Source organism: Rosa rugosa, chromosome 1 (assembly GCF_958449725.1).
Source record: "Rosa rugosa chromosome 1, drRosRugo1.1, whole genome shotgun sequence".
Taxonomy (NCBI): domain Eukaryota; kingdom Viridiplantae; phylum Streptophyta; class Magnoliopsida; order Rosales; family Rosaceae; genus Rosa; species Rosa rugosa.
In genome coordinates, this window is record NC_084820.1 from 16,650,005 (window position 1) to 16,677,830 (window position 27,826).

At 39.4% G+C, this 27,826-nt stretch overlaps 1 long non-coding RNA gene across 1 annotated transcript; it reads right to left on the reverse strand.

Annotated features, from left to right (window-relative positions):
* Positions 1-4,821: 4,821 nt before the first annotated feature.
* LOC133727408 (uncharacterized) lies at positions 4,822-7,844 on the reverse strand. The gene is made up of 3 exons (XR_009855164.1): positions 6,785-7,844; positions 5,669-5,986; positions 4,822-4,989 (listed from the first exon to the last, which is right to left on the reverse strand). It is a non-coding gene; the product is annotated as an uncharacterized LOC133727408 (long non-coding RNA).
* Between the last annotated feature and the right edge of the window lie 19,982 nt (positions 7,845-27,826).

Consider the following 27,826-nt stretch of genomic DNA (forward strand, 5'->3'; position numbering starts at 1 on the left):
ATCGAACTATCAATGATCCGTCTGATTAACGGAGCGGGTTTGGATTGATTTTTTTTTTTAAGTAAACAGATTTGGATTTAGGTCGATCCGATCCAAATCCGGTCCATTTACAGATCTAATTGCTCCACTCTAATTAGGGATACTGTTTGTTTGACCCATTTTTTCATTGAGTACAAACATTACAGTACGAATACGGGCAATAATACATCTTTTGTCCGTAAGGATTTGAACACAAACCCCATATATACTATTCCTACCTTTTGGCAATAACTAGAGCACGTACCTATACCTATATGGAAGTTTGGAATTGCCCTAGTTTGCATGGTTCTAGGCTTCTAGGATGCTTATACCTAGGTGGGTTCCCAATGAAAATATCATTAAGGATTTGTAATAGTTCAAATTTGGGAAAAAGCAAGGTTAATTGTGGCTAATATGGCTCCTCAATAGGGATATGAACCTAGGTGGGTTCCCAATGAAAATATCATTAAGGATTTGTAATAGTTCAAATTTGGGAAAAAGCAAGGTTAATTGTGGCTAATATGGCTCCTCAATAGGGATATGAACCTAGGTGGGTTCCCAATGGAAATATCATTAAGGATTTGTAATAGTTCAAATTTGGGAAAAAGTAAGGTTAATTATGGCTAATATGGCTCCTCAATAGGGATATGAATGATTGTTGTCCTTGCATCTCTTCTGTTACTCCCATAATCCAAAATCATATGCAAATCATCAAAAGAGTCAAAAATTTACTTTGCCTATCTTCAACAAAAGTAAATTTACTCCATAAACTCGGTGAAAAAAAAAACACTAAAAAACTTTCTAATGAGCTGTGGAACTGGAACCATCCTGAGGAAAAAATAAAACACAATGTCGAACACTTGCAATAATTCCGAAAGAAGAAATAGATGGTAGTGAAGTATCACTGATGAAGAAGAAGAACACTTTGCGATGATTCCAAAAGGGGAAGTAAGATAGTGAAGTTTAGCACTGGTGAAGAGGAAGAGGACTTGCAATAATTCCAAACAGAGACAAAAATCTTGGCCCCCATGCCAGAAAACCACACGTAGGCTGCTGGGGTACTCAGGTGATTGCCTGATTGGTGGGGGCATGGGGAGTTAGCACTCGTTTTTTTCTTCGTCCTTGCCTTTGTAATACTCATTACTCGAAATAAAATTTTACCAGACATCACTTGAATTATCATAGGGGATTGCTATTCAAAATGGAAGATGATCATTACACTTAAATTATTAAGTTTTGTTTCCAACACATGGATTCTTTAGCCAAAGAAACTTCCACATGGTTAACACATAATGTTCTTCCGTAGGGTTAGACACACATGAATTAATATTAGTGTATTTGAAACATTTTATCGAACATTTTATCATACCAGTTATTTAATTGAAGTAAAGTGTTTTATAAGTTGTACCATCACGATATAACAACTCCAAGATATAATGGTATAAGTTCAAGGACCAACAAAAAATGGCTCCAAAAGAGTCAAATAAGAATAGTTGTGAAGACATGTCAAACATTAGACGTTAAGGTCTCTGTCTCGAGTCCACAAGGTGATTGGTAAAGACTTCAGTCCAATACAAAATAGTTTTGCTCCAAAACGAGAAACAAGATAAAAGCTCACGTAACTTCACTTGTGGTGAAACTAGCTAGCTGACCCAATGTGGGAAAACATCCATAAACCTTTCACTACAAGAAATAAGAAGAACAGTGAATTGAACCTATTAGGGTTAAAATATGTAAACCGAAATATGTGGGGGTGTAAAATTTTGGCTTTGGACTCCCACCCGTTAAACCAAGTCCACTTATCAAAGCTCAAAAGTGACTAACAACTTGCTAAAGTAAAAGACAATAAAAGATGATCGGGTAGTGGAGAACGTGCAAACACTAATTTTCCCATTACCAATGTGGAGTGAGGGCCAAGAACCATGAAGTAAGGATCAAGGAATCAATGACTATAAATTGACAAGCTTATGGAGAAAAGGAGGGAGGAGGGACAACAAATGGTAAGAAGTATCAATCCAATTTCTTTTTGTAATCTTCTCGAATGAATATTTACATAGGCATCGGAGTATTTTTCTATTTTGTAAGTCCCTTCTCCCCATGATCAATTGCAATATGGATGCGTCTAGGGCTTCTCGAAGATTAAAGGTGGGAGATTGTATGTTGGGTAATCTCTCTCCCAAAATTGTTGGTGTGTAGTTTTACTTATCCTTCAAGGATTATAGGTCAATCTGACAAAAGGATTCCTACCTTGCAAGAACTCTAAAGTTGTCCCTATATTAACCATGTTTTGCAACATAAGTCGGTAAATCGTTCATACCAATCTTTTTGTTGTTGTGGGTTTTCTCCAACATGAAGAAATCTTGCAATGCAATTTAGTGCTTTCATCGAGAGAGGTATTGTTACAGGTGCTAGACATTGAATCGAAGGCAAGGAAGGTAGGTCCTAACTTTATCGGAACTTCTCAGATATCCAGTCTTAGAGGGATCGATCTACATTCTCCACAACCTATTATGAATGTCTAGCACTCGTAACAAAGATTACTCCGAACTTCTCTCAATGAAAGCACCAATTTGTGTTGCAAGATTTCTTCACGTTCGCAATCGATAGAAAATACATACAACAACAGAGGAAAGTCCCCAGATTATGAAGTCACCCCAACTGTCGATACAACTGATTACATATGAAAGAGAATCAAGATATGCCCACAGAAATTCACCCACTAAAATAATCCCACATTAAAAATCTAATCTTAATTAGCTGTAATAGCACGTGGTAGGTCACGTTCTAGTTACGCTTTTAAGCATGTGCTTATCAACCCAGAAGAGAATGAAAATGGAGACATTGAACATTCAAGTGTTGGGAGTCAGGAAAACTGAGGTGGTCAAGCTTCGATAAATGAAGTCGACCCCGTGATTACCTTACTGCAAATAATTCACAACTCGGAATTAAGTACAGAACAACCGGGTCATACGGCGGTGTAGCTTATATATATTTATAACTTTGCTTAACACAAATTCTGATGAGCAACATGGTTTTGCTTGCAGCTTTATCTGTTATTATTTTAGATTATTGGCTAAAATCTTCAACACAGTGAATGCAAACCTGGCTGATATTATTTCATTAAGTCTTGGGAATCAGAATTCCAATCCTTGGGGAATAAAGTCATCTTCTGAATTCTCTGGTGTGTATTTTTAATACAATCTGAATTAATTCAATTCCCAATATGATGTTTTTGGAGTCAGAAATATGACTTAAATTATTGAATTGGGGAATGTTTAGCTATATTCTTATAGGTGTGATATTTGTGTTGATGCTGAAATTTGTATCAACTATGGATGTATTTGGTTATCTTTGGAGGCCAGGAAAAGTGACCATTACCTAGTCTGTCATTGGAAATAGCTTTGTTCTTCAAGAAAATGTTAATGGAGATTCAATGAATTAATTCGGATAATATATGAATGTAATTCAAATATTTCATAAAGTAAGCTACATCTCCAATTTTAGAATAAAAAAATGGAGGAGGATTCAGAGCACCGTTGTGCATTTACACCAACATGAATGGATAATTGGATTACATCAAATACACTTTTTGGTTATTAAAAAATGGGTGGTGCTATTCACACCCCCCTTCTAATTTTCTATTACTTTAATTCAATCTTTTTTATAAATTACCCTAACTACCCTCTCTTGTGAATCTGTTTTTTTTTTTTTCAATTTTGTTTTTTCTATTTGGCAATTCAATCATGAATCAAACATAATTATACAATAAATCAATTATAAATGAAGAAAAAATAATACCTTTATCAGGTAATCACCTTCATCCAACTAAATCCAAATTGTAAAGTTTGTCCTTATACTTTGCAAAGTACCAAACTCAATGCTTGTTGGTTTATGATTCTTAATCCAGGTGCATCATCCTGAAAAAAAATAGAATCAGTGTTCTATCCACTTCAGCCACATGCTTCCACACTGCAGCTGATGATGTGCACAAAATTTGGAGATGCTCTACATAATATTGAATGCAATGAGTTGCAATCTTCGTGTAGGGACAAAATTATGCTCTACTAGCATAATATAGTAGAACAAATCATGTTTATAATCATAATGCCATCATTATTAGGTTGTTGTAAAGATCTATAATTGCTCAATGGATTCAAATACACCAAATAATTTCAGTTAGAATCTTACCAGGAATAATAGATTTAAAGGGGCTCGAATGATCACTGAACTCATATATATTTTTTTTCATGTAAAATTTTCTCAAAAGATGGGTCTAAAGTTTCTTATTCTACCATGATTAAACTTTAAAGCATCATATTAGATAGATAGAATGATTATGTTAGAGAAGTTTTTGATGAAAAAGAAAAGAGGGAATGGAAAAGAGTTGCGGGAAAATAAGGGTTTAGGATTTGAAGATGATTGACTTGCCAAATAAAAAATAAAACATAATTATAAGGAAGGGTAATTAGGGTAATTTTTAAAAGAAAATTGAATTAAAGTAAGGGAGCTTCTATTCATACCTCTAAAATTGGTAGTTGTACCTCTCTCTTTTTCCAAATTATAGTTGACTTTGTCAACTCATGCCAAATTACCAATAAGGACACAAAAGAGGGAAAAAAAAAAACTTTTTTTTTATAATTTTTTTTTAACTCCACCCCACTCCTCCCCTCCCATGATGTCAGTGAGATCTGAAACTGTGACATCCACGATATTGGTTATCCTAGATAACCAACAGCTCACAGCTCACAGAAAAAGGAAAAAAAAAAAAAAAAAAGGTCTCTTCTTACCTTTACAAACAGTATGTTTCGATGAGGCAATTCGCAAAATTCTAAGCTATGCATTGCCTATTATATTGCTGCTTGCGCTTTTTTTCCAACTCGAAACAATTAGTAAATATGTGTCTCTCTCCAAGCTAAGCAACATTATGTTGGACCGACTTTGGAACACCATGACCACTTTCAGTACGGGCATCTGTAAGTAAATCATAATTAAGTGATGAAAACTTTGTATCCAAAAACTCAGTTTAATTAAAAAATTTGAGAATTGGGAGTAATATCTAAACATCTCAGATAGCAGTATACCAACGTGCTTCTATATTCAATTAATTTAATGAAAAATACTGTATTGATTACCAACTGGAGGAATTTTTTTTTTTTTTTTTTTGCAGCTTAATTATATGAAGTGTAAAATAGGATTGTGAAATCTTCAAAAATTGAATGAGGTTCGACTACTGATTTTGGAGGTATGAATAGAACGTAAAAGAAGAAGTTTTTATTGATTTTATTGGACGATGGGTATTGTGGGAAAATTAGGGAGGTATAGATAGCAAATTTGTTATCTATAAAAGTAAGTTGGAGGTCTATTAAGTTGGGAGGTCCCTTAAAGTAATAGAAAAATAGAGGGGGTGTGTGAATAGAGAAAAAGGGTGTGTGAATAGCACCACCCTAAAAAAAATATTGAGTATAAATATCAAGGGTTGAGATCATCGTATAAGTGTTGGATCACTTGCATCGTCGGTACATAAATGAAATTTCCAAAATAAAATATATTCATTTGAATAGAATGTCAATTCATTGTTTTTTTTTTTTTTTTTTGAATCAATTCACCAATGAATGTCATTAAATGTCAAACCAGAATGACCATTACATACCCCTCCACTGCCAATGGCTAGACAGGCAAGACATGCAAGAGGTTGTAGGTGTACCACAGTGATACATAGCGATAGACCACTCATTATATAACTAGTGCTCATAGGTCCCTAAAAAAATAGGAAATTATTAGAAAGAAATAACTAACTAAATAGTGGCCCAAATGACTCTAGAGAAAGCCAGCCCTAGGCCCGATAGTAAAGGCCTAGCTACAACTTCATCTCTGATACGCTCAAAGCAAGCGCATAATTTAACCCTGAAAACATCGTTAGTAGTATAAGCAAATAGGGATCGTTCTATTCCGGGGATTGAGGGTACACCTGTCATTGTCAAACAATTAAACAATTAAAATTAAAACAAAGTATAATATTCACACATATACATCACTATTTACGAATTCAAAGGGGAGTTTTTTTTTGGTTTTGGTTTTCGAAAAATAAACTAAGTTAAGAAAACAAATAAAACATAAGTAAACGAATGGAATGAGAAAACAAAGATCAAAACCGAAAATCATGATTAAAATTGATTCAAACTCTAACATTGTTCATCAAAGTCATGCAAGAGGAGTTGATCATGTGAAACGTTAAAAGCAAACAATTTCCCATATTTTACTTTTCAATGCTAATTAATCTAAGTGAAAGCACAAAGACTAATCCTATCAAACATGCATTCAAGCCCTAGAAAGCTAGTCAATCATAACATGTTCAACGCAATAAGCATCTAGAAAGGCTATCAACTCAAGTGTGCAACTTAGTATGAAAAAGTCCACCTAAGTGCAATTCTCTTTGATTAAATCCGATTTTTGCACAAAACCTTTACTACTTTTCGATTTAAGAACACAAAACCAAAAAGTTGATTCATGTTCTTAAATTCGTAGCACCAATCATATAAAAACCCTAAAAGTTTCGAACCATTTAAGATTAAAATACAAAAGATATCTATCATGCAAATTTAATCAAACACTCACACAAAAGCAACAATGAATCGCAATATATGAATCTGAAAATTCTCAATTAATCATAAAAATTCCAGAAATAATACTTTGTTCAAACATATATGTCAACTAGTTCATAACCAACGAAATTCAAAGCAAAGGTTACAAAGGAGAATTGGATTACACCGTGGATGAAGATGAGATGGATGATTCACGTTGTGGATTCTTGAAACTCGAAAGCAAGCTTCAAGGATGGCTATGGATGGAAGTGCTCACGGCTTCTCTTCTTCTTCTTTGGCCTTGCTTGAACTCATGGAGATGACTAAACTTGAAACTAGAGGATGGAAAGGAAAATGGAAAGGAAATGGAGAGACAAAGAAGATGGAATGGATGAAGGAATGTATTTAGAGTGAGAGGAGAAGGTGTTTATATAGGGAAGAAAAAGAAGAGTGAAATGATAAATGGAAGAAAAATAATGAAAGTGGTTTGTAAAATATGGAAAAGATGGAGTAATGATGAAATGAAAGCAAGGCATGAAGGTGCAGAAGTATGGAAGTGATGATGATCTATTGGAGCAGAAAAATATATCCAAGGAAAAAGAGAAAAGCATCTAGCTTTCTTCATGTGGGTAGGAAACATGAACATGTGAATATTGAGCTGGTTTTAGGTCAGTTTCTGCCCCTTTATTCCTTCAATTATTTCTCCAACAGGAATTCAGTTTTGGCTCTTGACTTCTTCATATGAAATGATCTACCATGAGTGTAGATCATTTTGGTAAAATTTCAGAATTTATTTCCATGCCTTTGGGCCAGAATCTCTGCTGGACTCCTTACGGGTCCAGTTTTCCAGTTTTGCTTCTGCAGGAAATTGGGCTGACTGTTTGAAGGCTTTCCACTCAATTCTAGCTCTGGCACTCTTCATAAGAAACGATCCTTAGGATGTCTAGAATGGATCTGGAAAGTTTCAACTCATTTCGAGTTCAGTTGGTCAGGCGGCCGCTCCTTCTTCCTTGCTTGGCTTGGTTTCTCCTAGCCGGAGTAGGAAAATGTGTAAAATTGACCTTTTAGTACATTTCCATTTTTCTCCATCATTTATAGGTAATTATGGACCTAATGCTCATTTCATCATCATCTACTCCAATGTACCTAAAAAAAATAGAAATTAAGTTAAAAATCGATTCGTTAAGGAATTAACTAAGCAAAATGTGAGGAATTAACTATTAAAATACCACATTAAAATGCTCCTATCAATCTCCACACCCTTGCACTACGCCGCTCAACTCATTTGCTGGACATCACAGCCACGACACCCTGCATACCTTCCGCCACTCTGACTTGCCATGCAGCCTTAGCCGCCATGACAACCTCGCAACAGCTGCCGTCACAAACACCACCACCAAGAGGACAAAACAACGCCCTAGAAAGCAGAGGGTACGGACCTTTGCATTCAAGCCGCCATCTGACTCCATCATGATGCTATCATTGCCTCCGTCATCTGGAAACAGAAACCAGATCTCGACTACTTTGCCAGCAGTGACCCGGAGCGCCCCAGCTACAACGACGCTTCAACTGGACAGCCAACACCACCACTGTGCAACCATCGAAACCATCTATCTCAAGAAACCCGGGCTTAGAACTTCCTCCCGTCCAACAGCAGCGCTGGCGTGAAGCCAACCACCGTTGGACGAGGACGTTTGGAAACTAGGACCGATGTTTTTGCGGCGAGGGAGTTTTCCTCTCTTTAGGGTTTTTAGCGACACTATCTTTTATAATCGTTCCTATATGTCAATTCATTTGATGGTTAGTGAGATTACACATAATGAATTGTGTCAATGAAAACGTGAGAGTCACTACCCAAATAAATTTCACAGTTTTTGTTTCCTCAGAAAATGTCCTCTTTATGAGAAATTTTATATACACATCCCTTTAGACTAGATACACACCCCACTTTTTTGTAAATTTTTATATTCCTATTTCACCCTTCTTCCCCTTTCTCTTATTCAAGTTTGATCGGCTTGGATTTCGCATGCCAACGAATTGACAATTATGGCCTCTCCATAGATCAAGAAAGGGACCGTAATAAGAGGTCCACTAGGACCTACTCCAAATTCTGAGTTTGAGCAATATTCTTCAATCCTTGCCACAATAAAGAAGATGTTCAATGTCTCTTCAAATTGTGAGTGTGAAGGAAGCTCATGAGTATGTAAAGGGTGTTGTTTCAAGGTTCATTAGAGCAAACAAAAGAGGCCATCAAGTTGGGAGCAGACAAATCAGCAATAGTAAATATAAGATCTTCTCTCACAATAAGGTCCAAAACTAAAAAGGACTAATTTCAGTTTACTCCCCTGAGGTTTAGGGTCGACATCATGTTAGTCCCTGTGGTTACAATTTAATCAGTAACACCCTTATACTTTTCAATTTCATCAGCCGTGTCCAATTTCTTGAGCTCCATCCAAATTGGACGTTAAATCCAACGTTGGGGGCCCACTGTAAGGGCTAGAATGGTCATTTTAGGACACACAAAAAAACAGAACAAAAAATACCCACTTTAGGGGTTAATCCGACGTTGTTTGGCCTCTTGGTCTCTGCTCCTCCATCTCCATCCTCCTCTTCTCAGCCCCTACTCCACAAGCAATAGAAATTACACAAACGTAGTCCGAAACGCAATCAGAAGTTGCAATACCATCACACCAGCAGCAATACCAACGAAAGGACCAACTTGAAGTTTTCACTGTTCCAAATCCAACACCAGCACGTTTAATTACTCAGCAATTAGATCAAAGAACATCACAATCTGAAAAATTCTAGAGTAACTCCACAGTAGCTATGACCTCTCATCCCCAACCTTTCCTTCCTCCCAACCTCTCCATCTTGATCACATCCATCTTGAAATTCCCACTGTTCACACAAAAAATGAACCCAGAAAAATGCAAGTGAACATTAAGCTAATAAGAGAAAACAGACCATGGAATTTATAAACCCAAACCCGGCGGCACCAGTGAAAACATCTCGTCGTCCTCTTCCAGCGATCTGAGAGAAAAGGCCGAGATCTGAGTGACACTTTTCACCGGCAATTCCTTCCCTAGAGATTCGCAGGCCGTCGAATCGGTTCTTCCCCGAGAATGGATCGTCATCGATTTCGCAGAATTCGGCTTCCACGTCACAAACCTAGGCTGCGTCTGAGTTGCAACTATTTCTGGAGTTATTGTCGGAGAGGATAAAGAGCGACACAGGCATGAGGAGATCGGCACGCTCATTGAGGTTGTGATGGATTTGGGGAGGCCTCCGATTGCGAGGTTTCCTACCGGCAATTGAGGTTGTAATTATTGTTTTTATTTCTTCGGTGGTGAAGGGTCTGCTAGTACTCGGTGTTTGAAGCTGGCCGGAGATGGTTTGGACTTTGGAGAGGTGGATCAAAAAAAAGAAAGACAAGGTGAAATAAAAAAAAAACGTGAAATTAGTTTGGTAAGAGAGAAGTCAGTTTCATAATAATTAATAAGCTTTTAAATAAGAAAGTTATGGTAAATGAAAATAAAAAATAAAATGAAATGACCATTTTAACCCTTAAAGTGAGTCTCAAAGTCAGATTTAACGGCCGATTTAAACGGAGCTCAAGAAATTGGACATGGCTGATGAAATTGAAAAGTATAATGGTGTTACTGATTAAATTGAAACCACAGGGACTAACATGATGTCGGCCCTAAACCTCAGGGGAGTAAACTGAAATTAGTCCAACTAAAAATTACAGAAAGTGATGGCAGGGGAAGGAATTGATTAGAAATTCAAATTAGAAAAAAGTTAAAATCCATTACATATACAACAACAAGAGTTTCAAATGAAAATTGAAGATCGAATAAGAGATTGGAAATAATTGATAAGAGGAATGACTTTAAACTTGAAAATTATAGGGTAGCCCTCAAGTATTTGCAGAACATAGGCACATAGCAATGATGATGAACAATGTCAATTAAAAAGAAAGGGACAATGAAAGGGTATAAAAGGAAAAATGGGGGAAAAAAAATTAGGGGACATGTATAATACACAAAATAGAAGTGTGTATTTAAAATTACTCCCTCTTTATCTTATTTTTGTGAGAGATCTATTTTATAGATATACACCCCTTCAATTTTTTTTTTGCCATTCCTCCATCCCCCCCCCCCCCCCCCCCCCCCCAAATTCTTCCTCTTTACCCTTCCACCTTTATCTCTCTCTCTCTCTCTGCAACATCGTCTCTTATTTGGTACTCTTATATCAATCAACCCGCCCAACATTTACAAGAAAATCAATAACCCTACTCAAACCTTGCATCTTAGGTCCGAACCTCATCTCAGGATTGATGTTATGATTCTCCAGTGAATATCTCTCAATATTGTTAGGACTGTTGCTATTGACTTAGTTGACCTTGCATTTCAATACGCACCGCTTTGTAGTTATCAATCAAGCAACTCTTGTAATCGTGCACATGTTTGGCACATGGCTAGTTCAGATAGGGTTTGTTGACTAGGGGATTACTTTACGTCCTGATCTTTGACAAGTGTCAAGATCTGCTAGCTTTAAATCTAGTATAAGTTGTAAACGTTGAGAGGAGGCAGCCATCTATGAAAATGATCTCTTTTAATTTCCATTTTTTCTTGCGTTTATTTCCTTTGCATTACTTCGTTAGGAGCAACCCTCCTAACAACTGGTATCAGAGCCCTCGATCTGAGGGCGATGGTGAAACAAAAGGGGGGTGGAGCTCATCCACCAGGTTCGGGTGAACTCACCAACGTTGAGTTCGATTTGCAGGTCCATAAGGATGAAACTACTGCTAGGATGAATGCCCTGTAAGAAACTTTAAGTGGATACCAAGACTCTCTCTCTCTTCATTTCGAACTGAAATGTTGGAGGAGCTGAGATCTTTGAGGGATCGACCTAGCGACCCCACTCCAGACCCAGATCCAGATCTACAAGCGCTTAAGTTTGGTTCCCTTCCTCCAAACTTGAGCTCACCAGCTATGACGGCTAGACTAGAGTCTGCGTCTTCCACTAGAGGTGTCTCCTCGGCTACACACACAGTGGCTGCAAGTGGTAGTATTTCTCAAGTTTAGCTCACAATGAAGTGATTCTTGGTTTTGCTAGTGAGTTTGAAACTGAAAGGGCACCAGCAACCTCCAGCATGAATAGCAGTAGATCTACTCCTCCTAGCTCTGGTTATGCCTTGATAGCGAATGCTTCAGGAATAGTAATATCATCTATCCACAGTGCTAACGTCACTCGAGGTGAACCCAGCTTGAGTAAATCTCAACCCCAGGAGCAGCAAAATCAAACTCACTATTATCAGCACACTGGTTTTGGATCACAACCTTTTAATGTCTTTGGAGGTCCTTACTTCATGCCCTATCCTCAACATAGTAGTCAGATGGGACCGGAACCCTTCAATATAAGTCACTCAGGACCCTATTCCCACTCTCCCATTAACTTTCCTAGCATGCCTCCTCAGCCTACTTTACCATTTGCGGTTCCTTACTACCATGGTGCTCAGAACTCCTCATCAGCAAACTCTCAAGCATACTTCTTTCCAGCTCATGCTCAACCTACGTTTGCCACAACCACTACCCATATTCCACAGTCCAGTCATGCTACAATGCCCCAACAGAAATTTGTACCCTTACAACAATACCCCATGTACCCCCAATTTCAACCTATGCAGCATCAACCCTATCCAGTCAATGATCCTAGTTTGCCAACTATGAAACAAATGAAACTGGAATTTAGTGTATTTAGTGGTGGAGATCATGGTGAATGGCTCAACAAGGTAGAGCAATATTTTGATTTTTATCAAATCCCAGAGGACAGGAAATTAGCTCTAGCAACTATGCACTTATCTGACAGAGCTGCTGATCGGCGGTACATGTTCAAAACTGAATTTCCAAACACTTGGATGGGACTATCTAATCTTCTCATGAGGGAGTTTAGTGGACATAATGTGGTGGATTATCAAGCAGCCTTGGCTAGGATGTCTCAAATGGGAACTGTGGAACAATATATGGATCAATTTAAAAAATTATCAAGAAGGGCACCCAGATTTTCTCAATAGGTGCTTCTTTCTTGCTTCATAGGGGGGTTGAAGGATGCCATCAGAGCTGATGTTAAGGCTAAAAAACCTAGGACACTATATGAAGCTTGTGAATTAGCTAAGGTATATGAAGAAAGGGAACTGAATCTTAGAAACCACCCTAGAGGAACATTTGTGCACAAGGCTACTCATGCCACTCCTAATAGACTAGGGAACACGCATGCTGGAGCAATTGGCCAGTTGAGAATCATCCTCCTGCTGCACAAAACAGACCCCCACCCCCACCAGCTGCAGCCAACCAAGTTAGGGGACACATGAGGTTAACTCAAGCAGAATATCAGGAAAGAAGAGCTAGAAATCAATGTTTTTTCTGCGATGAAATCTTTAGGCCTGGACACAATTGCAGGAGGGGTCAAGCTATGATGATCATGGAGGTTATGCAGGAAGAAGTGGCAGTGCAAGACCCTAACAATCTTATTGAGGGTGAAGGAGTTCAACCTCCCTTGGTGGAAGACAATGATGACCAGGAACAGGAATTGCAATTACAAATGCGGGGGGTGATACGCTCAAAGCAAGCGCATAATTTAACCCTGAAAAGATCGTTAGTAGTATAAGCAAATAGGGATCGTTCTATTCCGGGGATTGAGGGTACACCTGTCATTGTCAAACAATTAAACAATTAAAATTAAAACAAAGTATAATATTCACAAATGTATTCACAAAATATAAACATTTTACACGAAAAGGGGGGATTTTGTTTTTGGTTTTTTTTTTGGAAATGAAACTAAGTTAACAAAAACAATTAAAATGCAAAAACATAAAAATACGAATGGAATGAAGGAACAAAGATCAAAACCGAAACTTATGATTAAAATTGATTCAAACCCTAATATTGTTCATCTAAGTCATGAGAAAGGAGTTGATCATGTGAAACATTCGAAAGCAAATGAATTCCCATTTTTTACTTTTCAATGCTAATTAACCTAAGCGAAAGCACCTAGATTAATCCTATCAAACATGCAATCAAACCCTAGAAAGCTAGTCAATCATGTCATGTTTAACGCATTACACATAGAGAAAGGCTATCAACTCAAGTGTACAACTTAGTATGGAAAAGTCCACCTAATTGCAATTCTCTTTAATTAAATTCGATCTTTGTACAAAACCTTTACTACTTTGATTCAAGTTTACACAAAACGAAAAGTCGATTTCATGTTCTTAAACCTAGCACCATTCATATCGAAACCCTAAGTGTTTGCAACCACATAAGATTAAAATACAAAAGTTATCTATAACGCAAATTTAATTAAACAAACCCACATAAGCAACTCTCGAATCACAATATATGAATCTGAAAATTCTCAATTAATCATAAAAATTCCAGAAATAATACTTTGTTCAAACATATATGTCAACTAGTTCATAACCAACGAAATTCAAAGCAAAGGTTACAAAGGAGAATAGGATTACACCGTGGATGAAGATGAGATGGATGATTCACGTTGTGGATTCTTGAAACTCGAAAGCAAGCTTCAAGGATGGCTATGGATGGAAGTGCTCACGGCTTCTCTTCTTCTTCTTTGGCCTTGCTTGAACTCGTGGAGATGACTAAACTTGAAACTAGAGGATGGAAAGGAAAATGGAAAGGAAATGGAGAGACAAAGAAAATGGAATGGATGAAGGAATGTCCTTTCTTCTTTGTTGTAGCCTCTATTTATAGGCTACCAAGCAAAACTATTTGGATTTAAACAAATGATGATATGTTAGGTTTGAGCATTTAAACATTAATGGAATTTATTAGGTTTGAATATTTAAACACTAATGGAATTTGTTAGGTTTGAATATTTAAACACTAATGGAATTTGTTAGGTTTGAGTCACTTTCTACTCATTTTTCCTTCAATTAATTCTCCACCAAGACTTCAGATTTTGCCCGTGACTTCTTCATATGAAATGATCCATCATGAGTGTAGATCATTCTGTAAAATTTTCAGAATTTATCTCCATGTGTTTGGGCCGGAATTTCTGCTGGACTCCTTACAGGTCCAGTTTTCCAGTTTTGCTTCTGCAGAAAATTGGGCTGACTGTTTGAAGGCCTTCCACTTCTTTTTGGCTCTTGCACTCTTCATAAGAAATGTTTCTTAGGATGTCTAGAATGGATCTGGAAGGTTTCAGCTCATTTGAAGTTCATTTGGTCAGGTGGTCGCTCCTTCTTCCTTGCTTGGCTTGGTTTCTCCTAGCCGGAGTAGGAAAATGTGTAAAGTGGACCTTTTTAGTGCATTTCCATTTTTCTCCATCATTTTATGGACCTAACACTTATTTCATCATCATCTACTCCAATGTACCTAAAAATAAAAATTGAATTAAAAATCGATTCGTTAAGGAATTAACTAAGCAAAATGTGAGGAATTAACTATTAAAATACCACATTAAAATGCTCCTATCAAATTCCCCCACACTTAGCTTTTGCTAGTCCCTTAGCAAAATCAAAAACTAACAAACCAAAAAGACTATGACACAAAACAAAGAAACCAACGAAAAAATTGACTAAGTATGGAAACAAAAACACAAAGACTCAAAGAAACCAAAAACGTAAAACACAAAGCAAAACACAAAGAAAAAAAAAAAAAAAAAAAAAAAAAAAAAAAAAAACGTCACACATAAAAGAGTAAATTCAAAGACAAAGACCATGATGTTGACATCACAAAGACCTCTATTGCCCTTTAACATATTGTCTCAGAAATCTCATACTTTCAAGACACCAAGATTAGCACTTAACCAAGAATCACATCATCAAGATATTCAAGAGGTAATTACAAAATATAATCCACATATAAGCATGTAAGACTTGGGAGTAAACAATGGTGGTGAGTGGAGCTCAACATATTTCAAACAAGTCATGATTCAAACCTCACATGGATATATCACTCTTTCTTCTCTAAGATTCAAGGCTCATGCTTAAAAGCTTATAATCACTCAATTATATGTGAGAGAAAATATTTTGAGGCAATCAAATAGCTCACATATATAAGAAACAAAAAGCACTTTGTGAATATAATTTTTTTTTTTTTTTTTTAAAAGATCTCATGAAAGATATCAACTACTTGCACGAATGGACCCAAGCCATATGTTCAACTCTTGTAACTCATCTCCACATCAAAGGCTGTCCCATCTTAAGGATCAAGAAGGTCTTCTCAAAGGTTGTAATGGGGCTAAGGCTCAAGGTTTTAAGAAATGAAAGGGTAAGGAATTTTAACAAAGTATCCTAAAAACCTAGCAGAGCTCATGTTGATGTAGAGAGACTTCTAGAAATCCACCAAGGCATAACGTCATACTCATGAGGCTTTATAAAAGGGCTTAATGTCTTCATCTTCATTCTAAACTCCCTTTGATTCTAGTGAATTGGACAAAGACCAAATTTTTCGATAGTGGGCCTTCAATTCAAAACAATCTCCAAACTCACCAAGTATGGGGGACTAAAATCCATAAACATTCTTTTTTTTTTATATTTTTTTATTTTTATTTTTTTTAATTTTTTTATGGACAAGTCTACCCCCACACTTGAATTTTCACCTCTTCTTAATCCTTGTCACCATCATGTAGTAAGTCTCAAAAGATAGCTCCACTAAGTTTTTAGAACAAAGGGTAGGATTATAACTATACTAAGGTTCAGGGGTTAAGGATTTTTAGGGTGATGAAAGAAAAGGCTTAATGTAGGCTCAAAGGGGTTTATCTAAGGGGGTCCCACGACGGGCACAAATAGGGACACAGGCTTATTTGGCAATGGTGGTAGTTCCTAGGTGCCTCTATCCTTTCCAGAATCAGGGCCATGTATTGACAAAACGTCTTAACAAGCACAAGAGCGAATTCTAGCATTCTCTAGTCCATTAAACTTAATCTATGGCATGTAATCAATCAAGATGAAAGAATAATGAGATCAACAGAATCATCACCAAGAAAATAAGAGTATAATTCATTTTTTTTTCCATTAATCACTCAACAAAGAAAGGGCACATGGCTCAAATTCTCACAAGGGTTATTATGAATCATAACTTATCATCCACATGTTCATATTCTGTACCAAAGTTACGCATGCACCATATCTACTACACATTCATATGCTTTTCATAAATCATAATTAACCAAAGAATATCATCAAATATTATCCCAATCTTGTGATCCTCTTTTAGCCTTAATTTCAGAGATATAAGCTCATCCTAGACAGTTAAAAGGGCATCCTATGACTCAAAAATAAAAACAAAGGACTAAGACTCAATAAATAAAATCAACGAAATTTTTTTAATTTTTGACATTTTTCGATTTTTTTGTATTTTCCAATATATCTGACTCAAAATAAAAGACTCAAATATAAATCCCTTCCCCCACACTTAAATATTGCATTGTCCTCAATGTAATCAATCATAAGCATGCAATGAAACAAATAAGCATAGATAGAAGACATTTATGAAAATAAATCCTAAAATAAAAACAAAAGAGAAAAAATTAAAAAATAAAAAGAGATAGGGAAAGAGAAAGCAAATCTGTGTAGGTAGACTCCTTCACAGCTACTTCTGAATTGGGTTGCCTCCCAAGCAGCGCTTGAGTTTAACGTCTTTCAGCCAGACAGAATAGAAATTAGAAAGTTAGTAACTATAATTAACTAAGAAATACAAAATATACAATTTGGGAGATATTTTTTTTTTTTAATTTATTTTATTATTATTTTTTTATTTATTTATTTTTGTTTTTTTTTTTTGTAAAAAGCTGAATTTAATAAGACTGAATGAATGCATTTTATTTTATTATTTTTTTATTTTTTATTTTTTTATTTTTTTTATTTTTTATTTATTATTATTATTATTATTATTTTTTAAAATATAGGACTCAAAATGAAAGACAAAAATATTTATAGGATTCAAAATGAAAGACAAAAATATAAATCCCTTCCCCCACACTTAAATATTGCATTATCCTCAATGTAATCAATTAAAAGCATGCAATGAAATAAGTAAGCATATAGGGATGAAATTTACGAAAATAACTACTAAAACAAAAAGAAAATGGAGGAGTAAAAGGGGAAGAGAAAGCAAATCTGATTATATTCTGAATTGGGTTGCCTCCCAAGCAGCGCTTGTATTTTACGTCTTGCAGCCAGACGGTACCTACATTAAATAAAGTTAGTAACTTAATATTAACAAAGAAATACAAAAAAAAAATAATAATAATAAACAAGTAACTATGAATTACAAACTACAAGTATAATTAACAAGTATTTTGTACATAAGACACAAGTTAAGTACACAAGTGAGTATAAAACGTAAAAAGTATTTTTACAAGTATAAAGTGTGAAACAACAAAATAATTTACACGTAAAGAGTATGCACAAGTATTTCTTTTGTTATAAACATTATTGATATCAAATCTAATTCCAAGCGGTAAATCAAGTGGACGTGCGGCCCAAGTATAGTCGTCTAGACACAAAGTCCCTCCTACATCCGTTGGGCAACCTTACTGAAATGGCCAGGTAGGGGAGAGTGAACACGAGAGGAAAAATCCATTTTGGCATGAGCTAAGCCCATTTATAAGCACTTCTGGATTCAAAAACCCGTCATGAACGTTGTCCCCTTCCTAGACACCATCTCACATAGGATATTCTTACTAGGATGTAAAAGGTCCTAAGTGTGTTAGACAGTTCAATGAATGTTAATAAAGGCCGCCCTCAACCATAAGGGACCTGAACTAGGTACCAATAAGGGGTTTAGGCCAATATTAATAAACACGACTTCACCTATTCCTTCTTTAATTTACAACTCACAATTAAACTCGTATTCAACAATAAAAAAAAACAACCTAGTTAATTTAAACTAAGTATCAAACAGTTTATATACAACAATTATAAACAAAAACAAGTGATTTTTCAATTCCCCGGCAACGGCGCCAAAAATTGATACGCTCAAAGCAAGCGCATAATTTAACCCTGAAAAGATCGTTAGTAGTATAAGCAAATAGGGATCGTTCTATTCCGGGGATTGAGGGTACACCTGTCATTGTCAAACAATTAAACAATTAAAATTAAAACAAAGTATAATATTCACAAATGTATTCACAAAATATAAACATTTTACACGAAAAGGGGGGATTTTGTTTTTGGTTTTTTTTTTGGAAATGAAACTAAGTTAACAAAAACAATTAAAATGCAAAAACATAAAAATACGAATGGAATGAAGGAACAAAGATCAAAACCGAAACTTATGATTAAAATTGATTCAAACCCTAATATTGTTCATCTAAGTCATGAGAAAGGAGTTGATCATGTGAAACATTCGAAAGCAAATGAATTCCCATTTTTTACTTTTCAATGCTAATTAACCTAAGCGAAAGCACCTAGATTAATCCTATCAAACATGCAATCAAACCCTAGAAAGCTAGTCAATCATGTCATGTTTAACGCATTACACATAGAGAAAGGCTATCAACTCAAGTGTACAACTTAGTATGGAAAAGTCCACCTAATTGCAATTCTCTTTAATTAAATTCGATCTTTGTACAAAACCTTTACTACTTTGATTCAAGTTTACACAAAACGAAAAGTCGATTTCATGTTCTTAAACCTAGCACCATTCATATCGAAACCCTAAGTGTTTGCAACCACATAAGATTAAAATACAAAAGTTATCTATAACGCAAATTTAATTAAACAAACCCACATAAGCAACTCTCGAATCACAATATATGAATCTGAAAATTCTCAATTAATCATAAAAATTCCAGAAATAATACTTTGTTCAAACATATATGTCAACTAGTTCATAACCAACGAAATTCAAAGCAAAGGTTACAAAGGAGAATAGGATTACACCGTGGATGAAGATGAGATGGATGATTCACGTTGTGGATTCTTGAAACTCGAAAGCAAGCTTCAAGGATGGCTATGGATGGAAGTGCTCACGGCTTCTCTTCTTCTTCTTTGGCCTTGCTTGAACTCGTGGAGATGACTAAACTTGAAACTAGAGGATGGAAAGGAAAATGGAAAGACAAAGAAAATGGAATGGATGAAGGAATGTCCTTTCTTCTTTGTTGTAGCCTCTATTTATAGGCTACCAAGCAAAACTATTTGGATTTAAACAAATGATGATATGTTAGGTTTGAGCATTTAAACATTAATGGAATTTATTAGGTTTGAATATTTAAACACTAATGGAATTTGTTAGGTTTGAATATTTAAACACTAATGGAATTTGTTAGGTTTGAGTCACTTTCTACTCATTTTTCCTTCAATTAATTCTCCACCAAGACTTCAGATTTTGCCCGTGACTTCTTCATATGAAATGATCCATCATGAGTGTAGATCATTCTGTAAAATTTTCAGAATTTTTCTCCATCATTTTATGGACCTAACACTTATTTCATCATCATCTACTCCAATGTACCTAAAAATAAAAATTGAATTAAAAATCGATTCGTTAAGGAATTAACTAAGCAAAATGTGAGGAATTAACTATTAAAATACCACATTAAAATGCTCCTATCAGGGGGACCCTAACAACAGTACTATGCAACTAAAAGGGTTATGTCATAAGAAGAAGGTGCATGTACTCGTTGATTCGGGTGCATCTCATAATTTTATACATCCCAGTTTGCTAAAAAATATCCTTGCTGTGGTCAAACGCATCAAGCCACTTAGGGTCAGATTGGCAAGTGGGGACATATTGCAAACTAGGAGGCAGGTTACTGTACAAATGCAACTACAGGACTACAGCTGTAAAGTTTACTACTATGTGCTCCCTATATCAGGGTGTGAGGTGATATTAGGAGCTGCTTGGCTGAAAACTCTAGGAGATATATTATGGAATTTTGAGCTTATGAGGATGCAATTTAACAGTTATGGGAAGCAGCATGTACTTCAAGGGGAGACTAATACTCAGGCATCAGTAGTGAGCTGTAAATCGATGACTAGACTGCTAAGAAAGGAAAGAGAGGCAATAATGGTTCAACTTAATACTATCTCCCAAGATCACCACAAACAAGATATGCCACCAGAAGTTCAAGAACTCATTCACAAGTATTCTGAAGTGTTTAAAAATCCCACTCATCTTCCTCATGCTAGATGGCATGACCACAAAATTGAATTATTTCCAAATACGGCTGCTATCAATGTGAGACCATACAGATATCCTCATTATCAGAAGGAGGAGATTGAGAAAATCATCAATGAACTGCTGGATAATGGAATCATAAGGCCAAGTGTCAGCCCTTTCTCTTCTCCTGTATGATTGGTCAAGAAAAAAGATGGCACTTGGAGGTTATGTGTGGATTATAGAGCTCTAAATGCTGCAACTGTGAAGGATAAATATCCCATTCCAGTAGTAGATGAGTTGTTGGATGAAGTACATGGAGCAACCATATTCACCAAATTGGATTTAAGGTCAGGGTACCATCAAATAAGAATGGATGAGAGAGACATTTGTAAGACAGCTTTCATGACTCACTCTGGACATTATGAGTTCTTGGTGATGCCATTTGGCCTGACCAATACCCCATCCACTTTCCAATCGGTTATGAATGAAGTGTTAAGAGACTTCCTCATAAAGTTTACCTTAGTTTTCTTCGATGACATATTAGTTTACACCCACATGTTGGAGGATCATTTGAAGCATTTAGAGTTGGTATTTGAGAGATTACAGCAACACTCATTGAAGGTTAAAGGAAGTAAGTGCAGTTTTGGAGTCCCACAAGTTGAATACCTGGGACATGTGATCAGTGCAGCAGGGGTAGCAATGGATCCTTCCAAGATTGAGTGCATCAAACAATGGCCACAACCAAAGACCTTAAAGGAGTTGAGGGGGTTCCTTGGATTAGTAGGTTATTACAGAAAATATGTCAAGAGTTTTGGGATTATTGCTAAACCCTTGACTGACATGCTAAAAAAACGATGGATTTCATTGGACTGAACAAGCTATATTTGCTTTTGAAAAATTAAAGCAAGCCCTCATCAGTACACCTATCCTTGCAACTCCGGATTTCTCAAAAGAATTTGTAATCGAGTGTGATGCCTCAGATTTGGGAATTGGAGTTGTGCTGTCACAAGATGGCCATCCCATTGCATATATGAGCAAGGCTCTATCTCAAAGGCATTTGTCATTTTCAGTTCATGACAAAGAGATGCTAGCTGTGGTAGCTGCTGTTCAACATTGGAGACCCTACATTTTGGGACACCACTTCAAAATCCTCACAGATCACAGGACCATTGAACATTTTTTGATCAAAGGATTACTACACCAGCTCAGCAGAAATGGCTTTTAAAGCTGTTAGGATATGATTACACCATACAATATATGGCAGGGAAGAATAATGCTGCCTCAGATGCCCTTTCTAGAGGAGTTGGTCTAGCTTTACTGTCGGGAATATCCAGGCCAGTCCATGATTATGTGGCTGACATACAAAAATCTTGTGAAGCAGATCCTGAAGTCCAGAGCATTGTGCTAGCACTACATCAAGATCATGCAAGTAAAAAAAAATTCTCTTTGAACCATTCTCAGCTACTCTACAAGAACAGAATGTTTGTACCTTTAACTGATGGGTGGAGGGGAAAAATAATAGCTGAGTTCCATGAAGGGTTGTTGGGAGGTCATGCAGGAAGGTCTAGAACACATAAGAGAATACTCAGGAGTTTTGCTTGGCCAGGTATACATCATGATATCAAAGAGTTTGTATATGCTTGTGAAGTCTGCCAAAGAAACCATTATGAAGCAATCAAACCACCTAGATTATTGCAGCCTCTTTCCATCCCTGACAAGGCTTGGAGCAGCATATCTATGGACTTCATTGATGCCCTGCCGAAATCTGAAGGTAAAACTGCTATTTGGGTAGTTGTTGATAAACTAACCAAGTATGCACATTTTATCCCTTTATCTCATCCTTACACTACAACATCATTAGCCAAAGTATTTGTACATGAAGTATTTAAACTACATAGCATGCCTGATAATATCATATCTGATAGGGATCCTGTATTTTTAAGCATGTTTTGGGAGTCATTTTTTAAGCTGCAGGACACTAAGCTGAGTAAATCATCCGCCTACCATCCTCAGTCTGATGGTCAAACAGAGAATTTAAATAGAACTCTGGAGCAATATTTAAGATGTGTGGTTGGTGAGAAACCACATCAATGGGTTCCAGCTCTCCCATGGGCAGAATGGTGGTACAATACTGCTTATCACTCTGCCATTGAAATGACACTCTTTGAGGCACTTTATGGGTACCCTCCCCCTGCTATCAGTCCTTAATTATTTTCCTAGATCTACAGTTGTGGCACAGGTGGATCAACAGTTAAGAGATAGAGATGAACTGTTGCAACTACTCAAGCCAAACTTAAAGAAAGCTCAGGCTAGGATGAAGGGGTTCTATGACAAAAAGCATTCAGAGAGGACATTTGAGATTGGGGACTTTGTCTATCTCAAACTGCAGCCCTACAAGCAACAATCAATGCACAAGGATTATTTTCACAAACTGTCGGCAAGGTACTATGGCCCCTTTCAAATCATTGAAAAGATAGGTCATGTAGCCTATAAGTTGCAATTACCTCCCACTGCCAAAATTCACAATGTCTTTCACGTGTCCTTACTCAAAAAGAAGTTGGGAAATGCTGTGCAAGTTGCAACTCAGTTACCACACATCAGCGATCCTACCAACTCTAAATGGGAACCAGCCGCAATTTTGGAAACCAAAATGGTTAAGAAGAGAGGTTCTGCAGCTACACAATGGTTATTTCACTGGGTCGGGTCTTTACCTGAAGATGCCACATAGGAATATGCTGATGACATCATGCGTCGGTTTCCTCGTTTCGATTCAGATAATTGAAACTTGAGGACAAGTTTCTTGTGAAGGTGGGAGTAATGTTATGATTCTCCAGTGAATATCTCTCAATATTGTTAGGACTGTTGCTATTGACTTAGTTGACCTTGCATTTCATTACGCACTGCTTTGTAGTTATCAATCAAGCAACTCTTGTAATCGTGCACATGTTTGGCACATGGTGTTAATGCTCAAAGTCTGGCGGTAGCCAAACCTCGGTTTAACGCGGGTCCAGTGGGCGGACCGCTACTCTGTATGCTTGGTGTTCCTTGCTGGCTGCCAAACGAAAGACAGGGCGTCAGAGGGAGACCGCGCTGGGCGGTCTTCACTTCTCCGATGCCTAAGTCAGTTGATATACAGGCAGCACAATAATAAATGAGTAGTTAATGCGTAATAATGAAGAGAGAAGAGAGGACCTTTTATTGGTGAGGAGAGGTCTGATCTTCTCTTTGTTTTCGATGTGGGACTGATATGCTTCAGTTCCCAGTTTCAGTAGCTTCTGATGCCGTCTTGGCAGAGTGCGTGGCGGCGCGTCAGCGGTGATCCTGGGGAACTCTTGTGCTCAGGCCATGGCCCGCCTGGCTGCCTATCCGTGGGTTACTCCTTTGACGGTAGTTGGTATCTCTGGCGGTACGATGAGTGTAGCTGATTATAGCTAATTATGCTTTGCAAACGTACATGTAGGTACAAGTCCCCCAAGTCCCCAGTCAAGGAGGGCAATCTTGGTTGGGGAGTTGATCGGCGGTTTGAAGCGTTTTCTTCCGCTAGACTTTTGCAAAAGCATAATTAGCGTCAGTGCGTTGTCAACCATGGATATTACTGAGCAAACGCTTTATACCCTTTCGGGTGGGCCCCTGCTAGGCCCCCCAGGGAGTCCCCCATTCCCCAGCTAAGATGGACCTCCGGATGGTTGCAAAATTTGTTTGGTGAGGGGGAGCTGCACGGAGCAGAGGGTGTTGGGTAGCGAACCCAATCTTTAGTACCCGAGTGACGGGGGTCAACGTACCTGATCAGGGCCGTCGTAGACTGTTGACTAGTCCCCGTGTCCCGTAAGGACAATCTGACTGTAACGCCGCGTGGCGGTCATTTGTCAGAATGAGGCGTGGCCTCGGGATCCGCCGCTGGCGGGTGTCCCCCCGCTGGTTTATAGCAGTAAACAGCGTCCAGTGGACGTGCTTGGCGTTACTTTATTGAGCGGTACCGCGCTGAAGAAAGTACGCGACTTGCCAGAAAAAGGGGTTTCCGCTAGAGGTGTGTAGCGGAAGGCGCCCCGTTTGTATGATGACAAGGGAGAAGTGCCGCTGTTGGGAGACTTCGTGAATAAGGGCTAGTGAAAAGTTCCGCTGGCGGGGTTCCGCCCAGCGGAGACAGTCACATGTAGGAGACGAGTGAGAAGTTCCGCTGGCGGGGTTTCGCTCAGCGGGGACCGTCACTGGGAGAAGACAAGTGAGAAGTTCCGCTGGCGGGGTTTCGCTCAGCGGAGACCGTCACTGGGAGAAGACAAGTGAGAAGTTCCGCTGGCGGGGTTTCGCTCAGCGGAGACCGTCACTGGGAGAAGACAAGTGAGAAGTTCCGCTGGCGGGGTTTCGCTCAGCGGAGACCGTCACTTGGAGAAGACAAGTGAGAAGTTCCGCTGGCGGGGTTTCGCTCAGCGGAGACCGTCACTGGGAGAAGACAAGTGAGAAGTTCCGCTGGCGGGGTTTCGCTCAGCGGAGACCGTCACTTGGAGAAGAGCGTACTTGTGATTGCTTCCGTGGTACGCCTCGTCTGACGGCGGTTGACACATGGCCAATAACTAAAGGGTTAGCGTGTGGAGACGCGTCTCCTCAGTCCGGCCGTCTTCTCGTCATTAATGCGAGTAATGATGGATTTCGTAACCGAGGCGACGCCTCGGTTAACCCGGAGGGTTAATACGAGCAGGGGACACGTGTACGGCTGGGGTGTGATGTCGTTTTCTAGCGGACGGCTCAGAAGCCTCTGATGTTGACATAAAAGGGGGGGAACGCATCGAGAAGGGACCTCACAAAATCCATTCGAACCTTAGTCGTCTTCAAGCTCTGTCCATCCCAGATTGCAGAGAGAGAGTGCCGCGCGTTGGTGGAGTTCTCGTGGTCGGAGAGACGAAAACTTCCGTCGTCGGGGCACAGCGAGCATCAGTACGCCGGAGCGTTCACGGCTGAGGTTAGTGTTCTGGTTATCCTTTTTGTCGGTTTCGTGTTTTTGTCGATTTATGGGTTTGGTGCTTGTTTCTGGGTTTGTTGATGTTCGTCGGGGGTGTAAGATGAGATTTGGGGGTAGGTTATGGTGTTTGACAGAGAGTTGTCAGTTAGGGTTTTACTAGATGGTTGAATCTGGGTTGAAGGGGTTTGTTCATATTTTGGTTTTTTCTGGGTAGCTGTTCGTGGTGTTTCTGTGCTATACCTGATATAGGGATAGGTTAGATCCTTCTCTGGGCTAACTGATTTGGGTTTTAGGGTTTGGGATGGCCACTGTCATAGAGATCTCGAGCAGTGAGGACTCCGGGTCTGACGTGTCAATCAGTGCGGCGGATAGGGCTTTTATTGACTCGTTGCGTCGGTCTGCCCGTGCAGGAACCTCACTGCCAGAGCCGCTAGATATCGAGCCGCTACAAACCATACCCTGGGAAGTTGTCATGGGCCGTACATCGCGTCCGGAGAGTTCTAGGGCGGGTGAGAATGCTGCTGCGCGGGATAGGGATGAGGAGCGGTTAGCAAGTAACAGTGCCGCCAGTGGTTCCGCTGACGAGGGAAACGTGTCGGGGGAGGAAACAGAGTCGGCGTGGGTTCTCCAGGATGGGACCCCCGTTGACGAGGCGGGAGGGCGGATGACTACCGCTGCTGTCAACCGGATGAAGCGGATATATCGGCTGCCGGGAGTGGTGAGACTTCGTCAACCGACGGCGGACGAGAAGGCCTCAATTCTTCCAGCGGGGTTCGCCGCTGTTCACGAGGCAATATTCCGCCAAGGAGTGACATTGCCGCTTGTACCCAACCTTCAGATCTTGGTGTGCGAGTTCGGCGTCGCCTTTGGGCAGATCTGTCCCAACATGTGGCGGTTGATGCTGGCGATGAACTCCTTGTGGCGGCTATCCGGGTGCGAGGGGCCGACGGTGGCGGAGGTTTTGCACTTCTACGAACTGGTGTACGTTAATCGCCAAGGCTACAGAGGGCAAGTAAATTTGAGCCGCCGGCAGGGAGCGCCCAAGCTGATAGAGAATTTGAGGGATTCGATGTCCTACTGGCGGGGGACGTTTTGCGTGGCCATGACAGGGTGGGAGTACCAGTCGGGGTCGAACGAGGGGGAACCGACGTTTAGGATTAAGTTGGAGTTTCAACCAATCCGAGGTTGTCCGTCGATCTCCGCTGAACATAGTTGGCGGTTTACCGTATACGTATTTCAACTGTTGTACTGACGCCTTGTTTCTTGTTTTGTAGCGGGACTGCGTTATAACCTGACGCGTGAGGAAGAGTGCCGTGTTGCGCGCATTAAAGGCTGTTGGAAGAATCGCAATTTGCTGGACTTCCGTCTCCTCACCGGCTGGGAGCTGTTGGTCGATCATCAGCTAACGCGCGCTATTGGTAAGAGACCTCCGCCACATTGTATCTCTTGGTAACTTGGTTAAAGCTAACGGATGTTTGCATGTTCTCAGATACTCCGCCAGGCAACAAAGCGAGCCGCGACGCCTTTGACAGAGCCATGGACCGTGCGGAGATAGACAACTTCTTGGAGGCGATGTATGCGTCAGGGGAGGTGGCCCAAAGAACAGTCGTGAACCCGGAGACTCTGGAGGTGAGTGCATCCGAGGTTCCGGTGGTGCTGCCCATGCCGCACCACTCCCACCTAGGGGCCGACGGTCTGCCCAGCGTGCAGGGGGATGGGAATGCGGGCGGGGGAAAAAAGGGATCCTCTACCGTGCCGCAGAAGGAAAGAGTAGTTGCCACTCGACGTGGGCCACAGAAAGAAAGAGTTGTGGCGCCGGCGGGGGCTGCTGCTACTGCGGTGGGGAGACAACCGCCGAAGGGGTCCAGGGCCGCGCCCGCCGAAGGGATCCTGCGGAAGCGGCGCCAGTGTGACTCGGCCGGGGAGGAGGATGATGATGAGACCCTTGAGGTCCACAGGCAAAAGAAGGGCCGACAAGCCCCGTCGAAGGCCCCTGTGACGGCCGAGAGAGAGATGCCCGTGAGCGATCTGGACTCTTTCGCCGCCTTCACCGAGTTTATGACGGACAGCGAGCGGGAGTTTCTCTATCACCTGTGCGAGCGGTTGGGGTTCGGCGGTCTGGCAGGGATGGCGCGGCC